The following is a 17,822-nucleotide window of genomic DNA, read 5'->3' as shown; positions in this document are numbered from 1 at the left end:
ACACAAAAAACACACAGTCATTCAGCCTCTAGCCAGTCTTGGACACCATTACATCTCTGTTAAAAAGTGTGTCAAGTCACTGGATCCATCCAAAATGACACACTATTCTCTATATATTCTCAATGGGCCCCGGTCCAAAGTAATGCTCTATATAAGGGAGAGGGTACCATTGCAGACACAGCCATTCTTTCCTGATGGACCTGTCAGGGTTGTCTTTATGTAGGTTAAACTCTTTAATTCACCCTTATTTTACCAGGTAAGTTGACTGAGAACACGTTCTCATTTGCAGCAACGACCTGGGGAATAGTTACAGGGGAGAAGAGGAGGAGGATGAATGAGCCAATTGTAAACTGGGGATTATTAGGTGACCGTGATGGTTTGAGGGCCAGATTGGGAATTTAGCCAGGACACTGGGGTTAACACCCCTACTCTTGCGATAAGTGCCATGCTATTTTTAATGACCTCAGAGAGTCAGGACACCCATTTAACATCCCATCCGAAAGACACCCATACACAGGGCAATGTCCCCAATCACTGCCCTGGGAGATTGGGATGTTTTTTTAGACCAGAGGAAATAGTGCCTCCTACTGGCCCTCCAACACCACTTCCAGCAGCATCTGGTCTCCCATCCAGGAACTGACCAGGACCAAACCACTTAGTTTCAGAAGCAAGCCAGCAGTGGTATGCAAGGTGGTATGCAGGGTGGTATGCTGCTGGCACAACATAGTGAGATGCTGGACCCAGGTCGGTTCTAGACAGAGTAACCTGGGGAATAGTTACACAACGCCCCAGCTTGGTGAGATGCTGGACCCAGGTCAGTTCTAGGTAGAGTAACCTGGGGAATAGTTACACAACGCCCCAGCTTGATGAGATGTTAGAACCAGGTTGGTTCTAGACAGAGTAACCTGGGGAATAGTTACACAACGCCCCAGCTTGGTGAGATGTTAGAACCAGGTCGGTTCTAGGTAGAGTAACCTGGGGAATAGTTACACAACGCCCCAGCTTGGTGAGATGCAGGTTTGTTCTAGATGGAGTAACCTGGGGAATAGTTACACAACGCCCCAGCTTGGTGAGATGCAGGCTTGTTCTAGATGGAGTAACCTGGGCAATAGTTACACAACGCCCCAGCTTGGTGAGATGCAGGCTTGTTCTAGATGGAGTAATTTGATCAGGGAGGGGAAACAGGTCAGGTGGGTATTTTAATGACCACTTGTTGAAAGTCAGTCATGCTCATTCTAGCTGGCGTGTGAAGAATGTTGTTTGTTACTTCAAACCCGGTCACACTTCCAGTACAACGGCGAGGGACCAACTCAGTTTAACCTGATTTTACAGTTTTTATCTGTGGTGCCACAAAACTGTGTTAGCCCGCTGAGCTAAAAGTGTGTGTGTGTGTGTGTGTGTGTGTGTGTGTGTGTGTGTGTGTGTGTGTGTGTGTGTGTGTGTGTGTGTGTGTGTGTGTGTGTGTGTGTGTGTGTGTGTGTGTGTGTGTGTGTGTGTGTGTGTGTGTGTGTGTGTGTGTGCTGCAGGTGGCACCATGAGTGTGATTCTGGACCTGCCCTACTCCTACTCTGTGGGGATTTCTGCAGTGGTGGCCATCGTCTACACTCTACTGGGAGGACTCTACTCTGTAGCCTACACCGACGTCATCCAGCTCATCCTCATCTTCTTCAGTCTGGTGAGTGACAGGCGGCCATTTTGAATCTAAACCAGTCTGGTGAGTGACAGGTGGCCATTTTGAATTCAATCCAGTCTGGTGAGTGACAGGTGGCCATTTTGAATCCAATCCAGTCTGGTGAGTGACAGGCGGCCATTTTCAATCCAATCCAGTCTGGTGAGTGACAGGCGGCCATTTTCAATCCAATCCAGTTTGGTGAGTGACAGGCGGCCATTTTGAATCCAATCCAGTCTGGTGAGTGACAGGCGGTCATTTTTAATCCAATCCAGTCTGGTGATTGACAGGCGGCCATTTTGAATCTAAACCAGTCTGGTGAGGGACAGGCGGCCATTTTGAATCCAATCCAGTCTGGTGAGTGACAGGCGGCCATTTTCAATCCAATCCAGTCTGGTGAGTGACAGGCGGCCATTTTGAATCTAAACCAGTCTGGTGAGGGACAGGCGGCCATTTTGAATCGAATTCAGTCTGGTGAGTGACAGGCGGCCATTTTCAATCCAATCCAGTCTGGTGAGTGACAGGCGGCCATTTTGAATCTAAACCAGTCTGGTGAGGGACAGGCGGCCATTTTGAATCCAATCCAGTCTGGTGAGTGACAGGCGGCCATTTTCAATCCAATCCAGTCTGGTGAGTGACAGGCGGCCATTTTGAATCTAAACCAGTCTGGTGAGGAACAGGCGGCCAATTTGAATCTAAACCAGTCTGGTGAGGGACAGGCGGCTATTTTGAATCTAAACCAGTCTGGTGAGTGACAGGTGGCCATTTTTAATCCAATCCAGTCTGGTGAGTGACAGGTGGCCATTTTGAATCTAAACCAGTCTGGTGAAGGACAGGCGGCCATTTTGAATCTAAACCAGTCTGGTGAGGGACAGGCGGCCATTTTGAATCCAATCCAGTCTGGTGAGTGACAGGTGGCCATTTTTAATCCAATCCAGTCTGGTGAGTGACAGGTGGCCATTTTGAATCTAAACCAGTCTGGTGAGTGACAGGCGGCCATTTTTAATCAAAACCATTCTGGTGAGGGACAGGCGGCCATTTTGAATCTAAACCAGTCTGGTGAGGGACAGGCGGCCAATTTGAATCCAATCCAGTCTGGTGAGGGACAGGCGGCCATTTTGAATCTAAACCAGTCTGGTGAGGGACAGGCGGCCAATTTGAATCCAATCCAGTCTGGTGAGGGACAGGCGGCCATTTTGAATCTAAACCAGTCTGGTGAAGGACAGGCGGCCATTTTGAATCTAAACCAGTCTGGTGAGTGACAGGTGGCCATTTTTAATCCAATCCAGTCTGTTGAGTGACAGGTGGCCATTTTGAATCTAATCCAGTCTGGTGAGGGACAGGCGGCCATTTTGAATCTAAACCAGTCTGGTGAAGGACAGGCGGCCATTTTGAATCTAAACCAGTCTGGTGAGTGACAGGTGGCCATTTTTAATCCAATCCAGTCTGTTGAGTGACAGGTGGCCATTTTGAATCTAAACCAGTCTGGTGAGGGACAGGCGGCCAATTTGAATCCAATCCAGTCTGGTGAGGGACAGGCGGCCATTTTGAATCTAAACCAGTCTGGTGAAGGACAGGCGGCTATTTTGAATCTAAACCAGTCTGGTGAGTGACAGGTGGCCATTTTTAATCCAATCCAGTCTGTTGAGTGACAGGTGGCCATTTTGAATCTAAACCAGTCTGGTGAGGGACAGGCGGCCATTTTGAATCTAAACCAGTCTGGTGAGTGACAGGGGGCCATTTTGAATCTAAACCAGTCTGGTGAGGGACAAGCGGCCATTTTGAATCTAAACCAGTCTGGTGAGGGACAGGCGGCCATTTTGAATCCAATCCAGTCTGGTGAGTGACAGGCGGCCATTTTGAATCTAAACCAGTCTGGTGAGGGACAGGCGGCCATTTTGAATCTAAACCAGTCTGGCGAGTGTAAGGCCGTGGAAACATTGTCCAAGTATTTTGGATGGAGCCAACACCTAGGAGTGGTCTGTTGTCAGATGATTGACAACGGAGATAATTGCCCAACAAAAAACACACAAACGGTCTGTCTTTTAACAGATGGAACTCATCTGAACATAGTTGACTACAGATGTACTTTTGATGGACGAAAACCTAAAATGATCATTATCATATACACTTTAATGTATGTTCATGTGTCTCATTGTGGCTGCAATTGCAGACAGGAGTTAATCATTTTTAATTGGGGCTTTTCTGTCTCTGCTGCCAGTGGCTGTGTGTCCCGTTCCTCATGGCCAACCCAGTGGTGGGTGACATCACCCAGACAGCCTTCAACCACACCTACCAGGCCCCCTGGCTGGGACGCATGGAGAAGGAGAAGGTCTTCAAGTGGGTTGATGACTTCTTATTGGTGGTGAGATCAACTGATTGATGGATGGACGGATGATTCATTTGTTAATGTGTTAAATGAGTCAAGTAAGTTAGATACGGATTGAATAAGCATTTGATAAGTAAAACATATGCATACTCCATTCATACAGTCATATCACCAGTCTCTATCATACAGTCATATCACCAGTCTCTACATTACAGTCATATCACCAGTCTCTACATAACAGTCATATCACCAGTCTCTACATTACAGTCATATCACCAGTCTCTATATTACAGTCATATCACCAGTCTCTACATTACAGTCATATCACCAGTCTCTATCATACAGTCATATCACCAGTCTCTACATTACAGTCATATCACCAGTCTCTATATTACAGTCATATCACCAGTCTCTATCATACAGTCATATCACCAGTCTCTACATTACAGTCATATCACCAGTCTCTATATTACAGTCATATCACCAGTCTCTATCATACAGTCATATCACCAGTCTCTACATTACAGTCATATCACCAGTCTCTATATTACAGTCATATCACCAGTCTCTATCATACAGTCATATCACCAGTCTCTACATTACAGTCATATCACCAGTCTCTATATTACAGTCATATCACCAGTCTCTATCATACAGTCATATCACCAGTCTCTACATTACAGTCATATCACCAGTCTCTATCATACAGTCATATCACCAGTCTCTACATTACAGTCATATCACCAGTCTCTATCATACAGTCATATCACCAGTCTCTATCATACAGTCATATCACCAGTCTCTATCATACAGTCATATCACCAGTCTCTATATTACAGTCATATCACCAGTCTCTATCATACAGTCATATCACCAGTCTCTACATTACAGTCATATCACCAGTCTCTACATTACAGTCATATCACCAGTCTCTACATAACAGTCATATCACCAGTCTCTACATTACAGTCATATCACCAGTCTCTATATTACAGTCATATCACCAGTCTCTATATTACAGTCATATCACCAGTCTCTACATTACAGTCATATCACCAGTCTCTACATTACAGTCATATCACCAGTCTCTATATTACAGTCATATCACCAGTCTCTATCATACAGTCATATCACCAGTCTCTACATTACAGTCATATCACCAGTCTCTATCACACAGTCATATCACCAGTCTCTACATTACAGTCATATCACCAGTCTCTATCATACAGTCATATCACCAGTCTCAACATTACAGTCATATCACCAGTCTCTACATTACAGTCATATCACCAGTCTCTACATTACAGTCATATCACCAGTCTCTATATTACAGTCATATCACCAGTCTCTATATTACAGTCATATCACCAGTCTCTATATTACAGTCATATCACCAGTCTCTACATTACAGTCATATCACCAGTCTCTATCATACAGTCATATCACCAGTCTCAACATTACAGTCATATCACCAGTCTCTATATTACAGTCATATCACCAGTCTCTACATTACAGTCATATCACCAGTCTCTACATTACAGTCATATCACCAGTCTCTACATTACAGTCATATCACCAGTCTCTATCATACAGTCATATCACCAGTCTCTACATTACAGTCATATCACCAGTCTCTATCATACAGTCATATCACCAGTCTCTACATTACAGTCATATCACCAGTCTCTATATTACAGTCATATCACCAGTCTCTACATTACAGTCATATCACCAGTCTCTACATTACAGTCATATCACCAGTCTCTACATTACAGTCATATCACCAGTCTCTATCATACAGTCATATCACCAGTCTCTACATTACAGTCATATCACCAGTCTCTATCATACAGTCATATCACCAGTCTCTACATTACAGTCATATCACCAGTCTCTATATTACAGTCATATCACCAGTCTCTATATTACAGTCATATCACCAGTCTCTACATTACAGTCATATCACCAGTCTCTACATTACAGTCATATCACCAGTCTCTACATTACAGTCATATCACCAGTCTCTACATTACAGTCATATCACCAGTCTCTATATTACAGTCATATCACCAGTCTCTTTCATACAGTCATATCACCAGTCTCTATCATACAGTCATATCACCAGTCCCTACATTACAGTCATTACAGTCATATCACCAGTCTCTCCTCTCCTCTACATTACAGTCATATCACCAGTCTCTCCTCTCCTCTACATTACAGTCATATCCCCAGTCTCTCCTCTCCTCTACATTACAGTCATATCACCAGTCTCTCCTCTCCTCTACATTACAGTCATATCACCAGTCTCTCCTCTCCTCTACATTACAGTCCTATCCCCAGTCTCTCTCCTCTCCTCTACATTACAGTCATATCACCAGTCTCTCCTCTCCTCTACATTACAGTCATATCACCAGTCTCTCCTCTCCTCTACATTACAGTCATATCACCAGTCTCTCCTCTCCTCTACATTACAGTCCTATCCCCAGTCTATCTCCTCTCCTCTACATTACAGTCATATCACCAGTCTCTCCTCTCCTCTACATTACAGTCATATCCCCAGTCTCTCTCCTCTCCTCTACATTACAGTCATATCACCAGTCTCTCCTCTCCTCTACATTACAGTCATATCACCAGTCTCCCTCCTCTCCTCTACATTACAGTCATATCACCAGTCTCTCTCTCCTCTCCTCTACATTACAGTCATATCACCAGTCTCTCTCCTCTCCTCTATATTACAGTCATATCACCAGTCTCTCCTCTCCTCTACATTACAGTCATATCCCCAGTCTCTCTCCTCTCCTCTACATTACAGTCATATCACCAGTCTCTCTCCTCTACATTACAGTCATATCCCCAGTCTCTCTCCTCTCCTCTACATTACAGTCATATCACCAGTCTCTCCTCTCCATTACAGTCATATCCCCAGTCTCTCTCCTCTCCTCTACATTACAGTCATATCACCAGTCTCTCTCCTCTACATTACAGTCATATCCCCAGTCTCTCTCCTCTCCTCTACATTACAGTCATATCACCAGTCTCTCCTCTCCATTACAGTCATATCACCAGTCTCTCTCCTCTCCTCTACATTACAGTCATTTCACCAGTCTCTCCTCTCCTCTCCTCTACATTACAGTCATTTCACCAGTCTCTCCTCTACATTATAGTCATATCACCAGTCTCTCTCCTCTCCTCTACATTACAGTCATATCACCAGTCTCTCTCCTCTACATTACAGTCAAATCCCCAGTCTCTCTCCTCTCCTCTACATTACAGTCATTTCACCAGTCTCTCCTCTCCATTACAGGCATATCACCAGTCTCTCTCCTCTCCTCTACATTATAGTCATATCACCAGTCTCTCTCCTCTCCTCTACATTACAGTCATTTCACCAGTCTCTCCTCTCCATTACAGTCATATCACCAGTCTCTCCTCTCCTCTACATTACAGTCATTTCACCAGTCTCTCCTCTCCTCTACATTACAGTCATATCACCAGTCTCTCTCCTCTCCTATACATTACAGTCATATCACCAGTCTCTCTCCTCTCCTCTACATTACAGTCATATCACCAGTCTCTCCTCTCCTCTACATTACAGTCATATCACCAGTCTCTCTCCTCTCCTCTACATTACAGTCATATCACCAGTCTCTCTCCTCTCCTCTACATTACAGTCATATCACCAGTCTCTCTCCTCTCCTCTACATTACAGTCATATCACCAGTCTCTCTCCTCTACATTACAGTCATATCACCAGTCTCTCTCCTCTACATTACAGTCATATCACCAGTCTCTCTCCTCTCCTCTACACTACAGTCATATCACCAGTCTCTCCTCTACATTACAGTCATATCACCAGTCTCTCCTCTACATTACAGTCATATCACAAGTCTCTCCTCTACATTACAGTCATTACAGTCATATCACCAGTCTCTCCTCTACATTACAGTCATATCACCAGTCTCTCCTCTACATTACAGTCATATCACCAGTCTCTCTCCTCTCCTCTACATTACAGTCATATCACCAGTCTCTCCTCTACATTACAGTCATATCACCAGTCTCTCTCCTCTCCTTTACATTACAGTCATATCACCAGTCTCTCTCCTCTCCTTTACATTACAGTCATATCACCAGTCTCTCCTCTCCTCTACATTACAGTCATATCACCAGTCTCTCCTCTACATTACAGTCATATCACCAGTCTCTCCTCTACATTACAGTCATATCACCAGTCTCTCTCCTCTCCTTTACATTACAGTCATATCACCAGTCTCTCTCCTCTCCTCTACATTACAGTCATATCACCAGTCTCTCTCCTCTCCTCTACATTACAGTCATATCACCAGTCTCTCTCCTCTCCTTTACATTACAGTCATATCACCAGTCTCTCTCCTCTCCTCTACATTACAGTCATATCACCAGTCTCTATATTACAGTCATATCACCAGTCTCTACATTACAGTCATATCACCAGTCTCTACATTACAGTCATATCACCAGTCTCTATATTACAGTCATATCACCAGTCTCTATCATACAGTCATATCACCAGTCTCTACATTACAGTCATATCACCAGTCTCTATCACACAGTCATATCACCAGTCTCTACATTACAGTCATATCACCAGTCTCTATCATACAGTCATATCACCAGTCTCAACATTACAGTCATATCACCAGTCTCTACATTACAGTCATATCACCAGTCTCTACATTACAGTCATATCACCAGTCTCTATATTACAGTCATATCACCAGTCTCTATATTACAGTCATATCACCAGTCTCTATATTACAGTCATATCACCAGTCTCTACATTACAGTCATATCACCAGTCTCTATCATACAGTCATATCACCAGTCTCAACATTACAGTCATATCACCAGTCTCTATATTACAGTCATATCACCAGTCTCTACATTACAGTCATATCACCAGTCTCTACATTACAGTCATATCACCAGTCTCTACATTACAGTCATATCACCAGTCTCTATCATACAGTCATATCACCAGTCTCTACATTACAGTCATATCACCAGTCTCTATCATACAGTCATATCACCAGTCTCTACATTACAGTCATATCACCAGTCTCTATATTACAGTCATATCACCAGTCTCTACATTACAGTCATATCACCAGTCTCTACATTACAGTCATATCACCAGTCTCTACATTACAGTCATATCACCAGTCTCTATCATACAGTCATATCACCAGTCTCTACATTACAGTCATATCACCAGTCTCTATCATACAGTCATATCACCAGTCTCTACATTACAGTCATATCACCAGTCTCTATATTACAGTCATATCACCAGTCTCTATATTACAGTCATATCACCAGTCTCTACATTACAGTCATATCACCAGTCTCTACATTACAGTCATATCACCAGTCTCTACATTACAGTCATATCACCAGTCTCTACATTACAGTCATATCACCAGTCTCTATATTACAGTCATATCACCAGTCTCTTTCATACAGTCATATCACCAGTCTCTATCATACAGTCATATCACCAGTCCCTACATTACAGTCATTACAGTCATATCACCAGTCTCTCCTCTCCTCTACATTACAGTCATATCACCAGTCTCTCCTCTCCTCTACATTACAGTCATATCCCCAGTCTCTCCTCTCCTCTACATTACAGTCATATCACCAGTCTCTCCTCTCCTCTACATTACAGTCATATCACCAGTCTCTCCTCTCCTCTACATTACAGTCCTATCCCCAGTCTCTCTCCTCTCCTCTACATTACAGTCATATCACCAGTCTCTCCTCTCCTCTACATTACAGTCATATCACCAGTCTCTCCTCTCCTCTACATTACAGTCATATCACCAGTCTCTCCTCTCCTCTACATTACAGTCCTATCCCCAGTCTATCTCCTCTCCTCTACATTACAGTCATATCACCAGTCTCTCCTCTCCTCTACATTACAGTCATATCCCCAGTCTCTCTCCTCTCCTCTACATTACAGTCATATCACCAGTCTCTCCTCTCCTCTACATTACAGTCATATCACCAGTCTCCCTCCTCTCCTCTACATTACAGTCATATCACCAGTCTCTCTCTCCTCTCCTCTACATTACAGTCATATCACCAGTCTCTCTCCTCTCCTCTATATTACAGTCATATCACCAGTCTCTCCTCTCCTCTACATTACAGTCATATCCCCAGTCTCTCTCCTCTCCTCTACATTACAGTCATATCACCAGTCTCTCTCCTCTACATTACAGTCATATCCCCAGTCTCTCTCCTCTCCTCTACATTACAGTCATATCACCAGTCTCTCCTCTCCATTACAGTCATATCCCCAGTCTCTCTCCTCTCCTCTACATTACAGTCATATCACCAGTCTCTCTCCTCTACATTACAGTCATATCCCCAGTCTCTCTCCTCTCCTCTACATTACAGTCATATCACCAGTCTCTCCTCTCCATTACAGTCATATCACCAGTCTCTCTCCTCTCCTCTACATTACAGTCATTTCACCAGTCTCTCCTCTCCTCTCCTCTACATTACAGTCATTTCACCAGTCTCTCCTCTACATTATAGTCATATCACCAGTCTCTCTCCTCTCCTCTACATTACAGTCATATCACCAGTCTCTCTCCTCTACATTACAGTCAAATCCCCAGTCTCTCTCCTCTCCTCTACATTACAGTCATTTCACCAGTCTCTCCTCTCCATTACAGGCATATCACCAGTCTCTCTCCTCTCCTCTACATTATAGTCATATCACCAGTCTCTCTCCTCTCCTCTACATTACAGTCATTTCACCAGTCTCTCCTCTCCATTACAGTCATATCACCAGTCTCTCCTCTCCTCTACATTACAGTCATTTCACCAGTCTCTCCTCTCCTCTACATTACAGTCATATCACCAGTCTCTCTCCTCTCCTATACATTACAGTCATATCACCAGTCTCTCTCCTCTCCTCTACATTACAGTCATATCACCAGTCTCTCCTCTCCTCTACATTACAGTCATATCACCAGTCTCTCTCCTCTCCTCTACATTACAGTCATATCACCAGTCTCTCTCCTCTCCTCTACATTACAGTCATATCACCAGTCTCTCTCCTCTCCTCTACATTACAGTCATATCACCAGTCTCTCTCCTCTACATTACAGTCATATCACCAGTCTCTCTCCTCTACATTACAGTCATATCACCAGTCTCTCTCCTCTCCTCTACACTACAGTCATATCACCAGTCTCTCCTCTACATTACAGTCATATCACCAGTCTCTCCTCTACATTACAGTCATATCACAAGTCTCTCCTCTACATTACAGTCATTACAGTCATATCACCAGTCTCTCCTCTACATTACAGTCATATCACCAGTCTCTCCTCTACATTACAGTCATATCACCAGTCTCTCTCCTCTCCTCTACATTACAGTCATATCACCAGTCTCTCCTCTACATTACAGTCATATCACCAGTCTCTCTCCTCTCCTTTACATTACAGTCATATCACCAGTCTCTCTCCTCTCCTTTACATTACAGTCATATCACCAGTCTCTCCTCTCCTCTACATTACAGTCATATCACCAGTCTCTCCTCTACATTACAGTCATATCACCAGTCTCTCCTCTACATTACAGTCATATCACCAGTCTCTCTCCTCTCCTTTACATTACAGTCATATCACCAGTCTCTCTCCTCTCCTCTACATTACAGTCATATCACCAGTCTCTCTCCTCTCCTCTACATTACAGTCATATCACCAGTCTCTCTCCTCTCCTTTACATTACAGTCATATCACCAGTCTCTCTCCTCTCCTCTACATTACAGTCATATCACCAGTCTCTCTCCTCTCCTCTACATTACAGTCATATCACCAGTCTCTCTCAGTCTCTCCTCTACATTACAGTCATATCACCAGTCTCTCTCCTCTCCTCTACATTACAGTCATATCACCAGTCTCTCTCCTCTCCTCTACATTACAGTCATATCATCTCTACATTACAGTCATATCACCAGTCTCCCTCCTCTCCTCTACATTACAGTCATATCACCAGTCTCTCTCCTCTCCTCTACATTACAGTCATATCACCAGTCTCTCTCCTCTCCTCTACACTACAGTCATATCACCAGTCTCTTCTCTCCTCTACATTACAGTCATATCACCAGTCTCTACATTAGTCATATCACCAGTCTCTCCTCTCCTCTACATTACAGTCATATCACCAGTCTCTCTCTTCTCTACATTACAGTCATATCACAAGTCTCTACATTACAGTCATTACAGTCATATCACCAGTCTCTCTCCTCTCCTCTATATTACAGTCATATCACCAGTCTCTCCTCTCCTCTACATTACAGTCATATCACCAGTCTCTCTCTCCTCTTCTCTACATTACAGTCATATCACAAGTCTCTACATTACAGTCATTACAGTCATATCACCAGTCTCTCTCTCCTCTCCTCTATATTACAGTCATATCACCAGTCTCTCCTCTCCTCTACATTACAGTCATATCACCAGTCTCTCTCTCCTCTCCTCTACATTACAGTCATATCACAAGTCTCTACATTACAGTCATTACAGTCATATCACCAGTCTCTCCTCTTCTCTACATTACAGTCATATCACAAGTCTCTACATTACAGTCATTACAGTCATATCACCAGTCTCTCCTCTCCTCTACATTACAGTCATATCACCAGTCTCTCCTCTCCTCTACATTACAGTCATATCACCAGTCTCTCTCTCCTCTCCTCTACATTACAGTCATATCACCAGTCTCCCCTCTCCTCTACATTACAGTCATATCACCAGTCTCTCTCCTCTCCTCTACATTACAGTCATATCACCAGTCTCTCTCCTCTCCTCTACATTACAGTCATATCACCAGTCTCTCTCCTCTCCTATACATTATAGTCATATCACCAGTCTCTCTCCTCTCCTCTACATTACAGTCATATCACCAGTCTCTCCTCTACATTACAGTCATATCACCAGTCTCTCTCCTCTCCTCTACATTACAGTCATATCACCAGTCTCTCCTCTACATTACAGTCATATCACCAGTCTCTCTCCTCTCCTCTACATTACAGTCATATCACCAGTCTCTCTCCTCTCCTCTACATTACAGTCATATCACCAGTCTCTCCTCTACATTACAGTCATATCACCAGTCTCTCCTCTACATTACAGTCATATCACCAGTCTCTCCTCTACATTACAGTCATATCACCAGTCTCTCTCCTCTCCTCTACATTACAGTCATATCACCAGTCTCTCCTCTACATTACAGTCATATCACCAGTCTCTCTCCTCTCCTCTACATTACAGTCATATCACCAGTCTCTCTCCTCTCCTCTACATTACAGTCATATCACCAGTCTCTCCTCTACATTACAGTCATATCACCAGTCTCTCCTCTACATTACAGTCATATCACCAGTCTCTCCTCTACATTACAGTCATATCACCAGTCTCTCTCTCTCCTCTACATTACAGTCATATCACCAGTCTCTCTCCTCTCCTCTACATTACAGTCATATCACCAGTCTCTCCTCTCCTCTACATTACAGTCATATCACCAGTCTCTCTCCTCTCCTCTACATTACAGTCATATCACCAGTCTCTCCTCTCCTCTACATTACAGTCATATCACCAGTCTCTCCTCTCTCCTCTACATTACAGTCATATCACCAGTCTCTCTCCTCTCCTCTACATTACAGTCATATCACCAGTCTCTCTCCTCTCCTCTACATTACAGTCATATCACCAGTCTCTCTCCTCTCCTCTACATTACAGTCATATCACCAGTCTCTCTCCTCTCCTCTACATTACAGTCATATCACCAGTCTCTCTCCTCTCCTCTACATTATAGTCATATCACCAGTCTCTCCTCTCCATTACAGTCATATCACCAGTCTCTCTCCTCTCCTATACATTATAGTCATATCACCAGTCTCTCTCCTCTCCTCTACATTACAGTCATATCACCAGTCTCTCCTCTACACATTACAGTCATATCACCAGTCTCTCTCCTCTCCTCTACATTACAGTCATATCACCAGTCTCTCCTCTACATTACAGTCATATCACCAGTCTCTCTCCTCTCCTCTGCATTACAGTCATATCACCAGTCTCTCTCCTCTCCTCTACATTACAGTCATATCACCAGTCTCTCCTCTACATTACAGTCATATCACCAGTCTCTCCTCTACATTACAGTCATATCACCAGTCTCTCCTCTACATTACAGTCATATCACCAGTCTCTCTCCTCTCCTATACATTATAGTCATATCACCAGTCTCTCTCCTCTCCTCTACATTACAGTCATATCACCAGTCTCTCCTCTACATTACAGTCATATCACCAGTCTCTTCTCTCCTCTACATTACAGTCATATCACCAGTCTCTACATTAGTCATATCACCAGTCTCTCCTCTCCTCTACATTACAGTCATATCCCCAGTCTCTCCTCTTCTCTACATTACAGTCATATCACAAGTCTCTCTCTCCTCTTCTCTACATTACAGTCATATCACAAGTCTCTACATTACAGTCATTACAGTCATATCACCAGTCTCTCTCTCCTCTCCTCTATATTACAGTCATATCACCAGTCTCTCCTCTCCTCTACATTACAGTCATATCACCAGTCTCTCTCTCCTCTTCTCTACATTACAGTCATATCACAAGTCTCTACATTACAGTCATTACAGTCATATCACCAGTCTCTCTCTCTCTCCTCTATATTACAGTCATATCACCAGTCTCTCCTCTCCTCTACATTACAGTCATATCACCAGTCTCTCTCTCTCTCCTCTACATTACAGTCATATCACAAGTCTCTACATTACAGTCATTACAGTCATATCACCAGTCTCTCCTCTTCTCTACATTACAGTCATATCACAAGTCTCTACATTACAGTCATTACAGTCATATCACCAGTCTCTCCTCTCCTCTACATTACAGTCATATCACCAGTCTCTCCTCTCCTCTACATTACAGTCATATCACCAGTCTCTCTCTCTCTCCTCTACATTACAGTCATATCACCAGTCTCCCCTCTCCTCTACATTACAGTCATATCACCAGTCTCTCTCCTCTCCTCTACATTACAGTCATATCACCAGTCTCTCTCCTCTCCTCTACATTACAGTCATATCACCAGTCTCTCTCCTCTCCTATACATTATAGTCATATCACCAGTCTCTCTCCTCTCCTCTACATTACAGTCATATCACCAGTCTCTCCTCTACATTACAGTCATATCACCAGTCTCTCTCCTCTCCTCTACATTACAGTCATATCACCAGTCTCTCCTCTACATTACAGTCATATCACCAGTCTCTCTCCTCTCCTCTACATTACAGTCATATCACCAGTCTCTCTCCTCTCCTCTACATTACAGTCATATCACCAGTCTCTCCTCTACATTACAGTCATATCACCAGTCTCTCCTCTACATTACAGTCATATCACCAGTCTCTCCTCTACATTACAGTCATATCACCAGTCTCTCTCCTCTCCTCTACATTACAGTCATATCACCAGTCTCTCCTCTACATTACAGTCATATCACCAGTCTCTCTCCTCTCCTCTACATTACAGTCATATCACCAGTCTCTCTCCTCTCCTCTACATTACAGTCATATCACCAGTCTCTCTCCTCTCCTCTACATTACAGTCATATCACCAGTCTCTCCTCTCCTCTACATTACAGTCATATCACCAGTCTCTCTCCTCTCCTCTACATTACAGTCATATCACCAGTCTCTCCTCTCCTCTACATTACAGTCATATCACCAGTCTCTCCTCTCCTCTACATTACAGTCATATCACCAGTCTCTCTCCTCTCCTCTACATTACAGTCATATCACCAGTCTCTCTCCTCTCCTCTACATTACAGTCATATCACCAGTCTCTCTCCTCTCCTCTACATTACAGTCATATCACCAGTCTCTCTCCTCTCCTCTACATTACAGTCATATCACCAGTCTCTCTCCTCTCCTCTACATTATAGTCATATCACCAGTCTCTCCTCTCCATTACAGTCATATCACCAGTCTCTCTCCTCTCCTATACATTATAGTCATATCACCAGTCTCTCTCCTCTCCTCTACATTACAGTCATATCACCAGTCTCTCCTCTACATTACAGTCATATCACCAGTCTCTCTCCTCTCCTCTACATTACAGTCATATCACCAGTCTCTCCTCTACATTACAGTCATATCACCAGTCTCTCTCTCTCCTCTACATTACAGTCATATCACCAGTCTCTCTCCTCTCCTCTACATTACAGTCATATCACCAGTCTCTCCTCTCCATTACAGTCATATCACCAGTCTCTCTCCTCTCCTATACATTATAGTCATATCACCAGTCTCTCTCCTCTCCTCTACATTACAGTCATATCACCAGTCTCTCCTCTACATTACAGTCATATCACCAGTCTCTCTCCTCTCCTCTACATTACAGTCATATCACCAGTCTCTCTCTCCTCTACATTACAGTCATATCACCAGTCTCTCTCCTCTCCTCTGCATAACAGTCATATCACCAGTCTCTCTCCTCTCCTCTACATTACAGTCATATCACCAGTCTCTCCTCTACATTACAGTCATATCACCAGTCTCTCCTCTACATTACAGTCATATCACCAGTCTCTCCTCTACATTACAGTCATATCCCCAGTCTCTCCTCTCCTCTACATTACAGTCATATCACCAGTCTCTCTCCTCTCCTCTACATTACAGTCATATCACCAGTCTCTCTCATTACAGTCTATCACCAGTCTCTCCTCTACATTACAGTCATATCACCAGTCTCTCTCCTCTCCTCTACATTACAGTCATATCACCAGTCTCTCCTCTACATTACAGTCATATCACCAGTCTCTCTCCTCTCCTCTACATTACAGTCATATCACCAGTCTCTCTCCTCTCCTCTACATTACAGTCATATCACCAGTCTCTCAGTCATATCTCTCTCTCCTACATTACAGTCATATCACCAGTCTCTCCTCTACATTACAGTCATATCACCAGTCTCTCTCCTCTCCTCTACATTACAGTCATATCACCAGTCTCTCTCCTCTCCTCTACATTACAGTCATATCACCAGTCTCTCCTCTCCTCTACATTACAGTCATATCACCAGTCTCTCCTCTCCTCTACATTACAGTCATATCACCAGTCTCTCTCCTCTCCTCTACATTACAGTCATATCACCAGTCTCTCTCCTCTCCTCTACATTACAGTCATATCACCAGTCTCTCTCCTCTCCTCTACATTACAGTCATATCACCAGTCTCTCTCCTCTCCTCTACATTACAGTCATATCACCAGTCTCTCTCCTCTCCTCTACATTACAGTCATATCACCAGTCTCTCCTCTCCATTACAGTCATATCACCAGTCTCTCTCCTCTCCTATACATTATAGTCATATCACCAGTCTCTCTCCTCTCCTCTACATTACAGTCATATCACCAGTCTCTCCTCTACATTACAGTCATATCACCAGTCTCTCTCCTCTCCTCTACATTACAGTCATATCACCAGTCTCTCCTCTACATTACAGTCATATCACCAGTCTCTCTCCTCTCCTATACATTACAGTCATATCACCAGTCTCTCTCCTCTCCTCTACATTACAGTCATATCACCAGTCTCTCCTCTACATTACAGTCATATCACCAGTCTCTCTCCTCTCCTCTACATTACAGTCATATCACCAGTCTCTCCTCTACATTACAGTCATATCACCAGTCTCTCTCCTCTCCTCTACATTACAGTCATATCACCAGTCTCTCTCCTCTCCT

General features: G+C 43.6%; 1 pseudogene; it reads left to right on the top strand.

The window, feature by feature from the left end:
- Positions 1-17,822, top strand: part of LOC124023385 — a 39,870-nt pseudogene that overhangs the window by 2,984 nt on the left and 19,064 nt on the right.

This window comes from Oncorhynchus gorbuscha, unplaced genomic scaffold (assembly GCF_021184085.1).
Source record: "Oncorhynchus gorbuscha isolate QuinsamMale2020 ecotype Even-year unplaced genomic scaffold, OgorEven_v1.0 Un_scaffold_1624, whole genome shotgun sequence".
NCBI lineage: Eukaryota > Metazoa > Chordata > Actinopteri > Salmoniformes > Salmonidae > Oncorhynchus > Oncorhynchus gorbuscha.
Note: the sequence above shows the minus strand (reverse complement) of the source record. Positions and strands in the feature narration are given on the sequence as shown.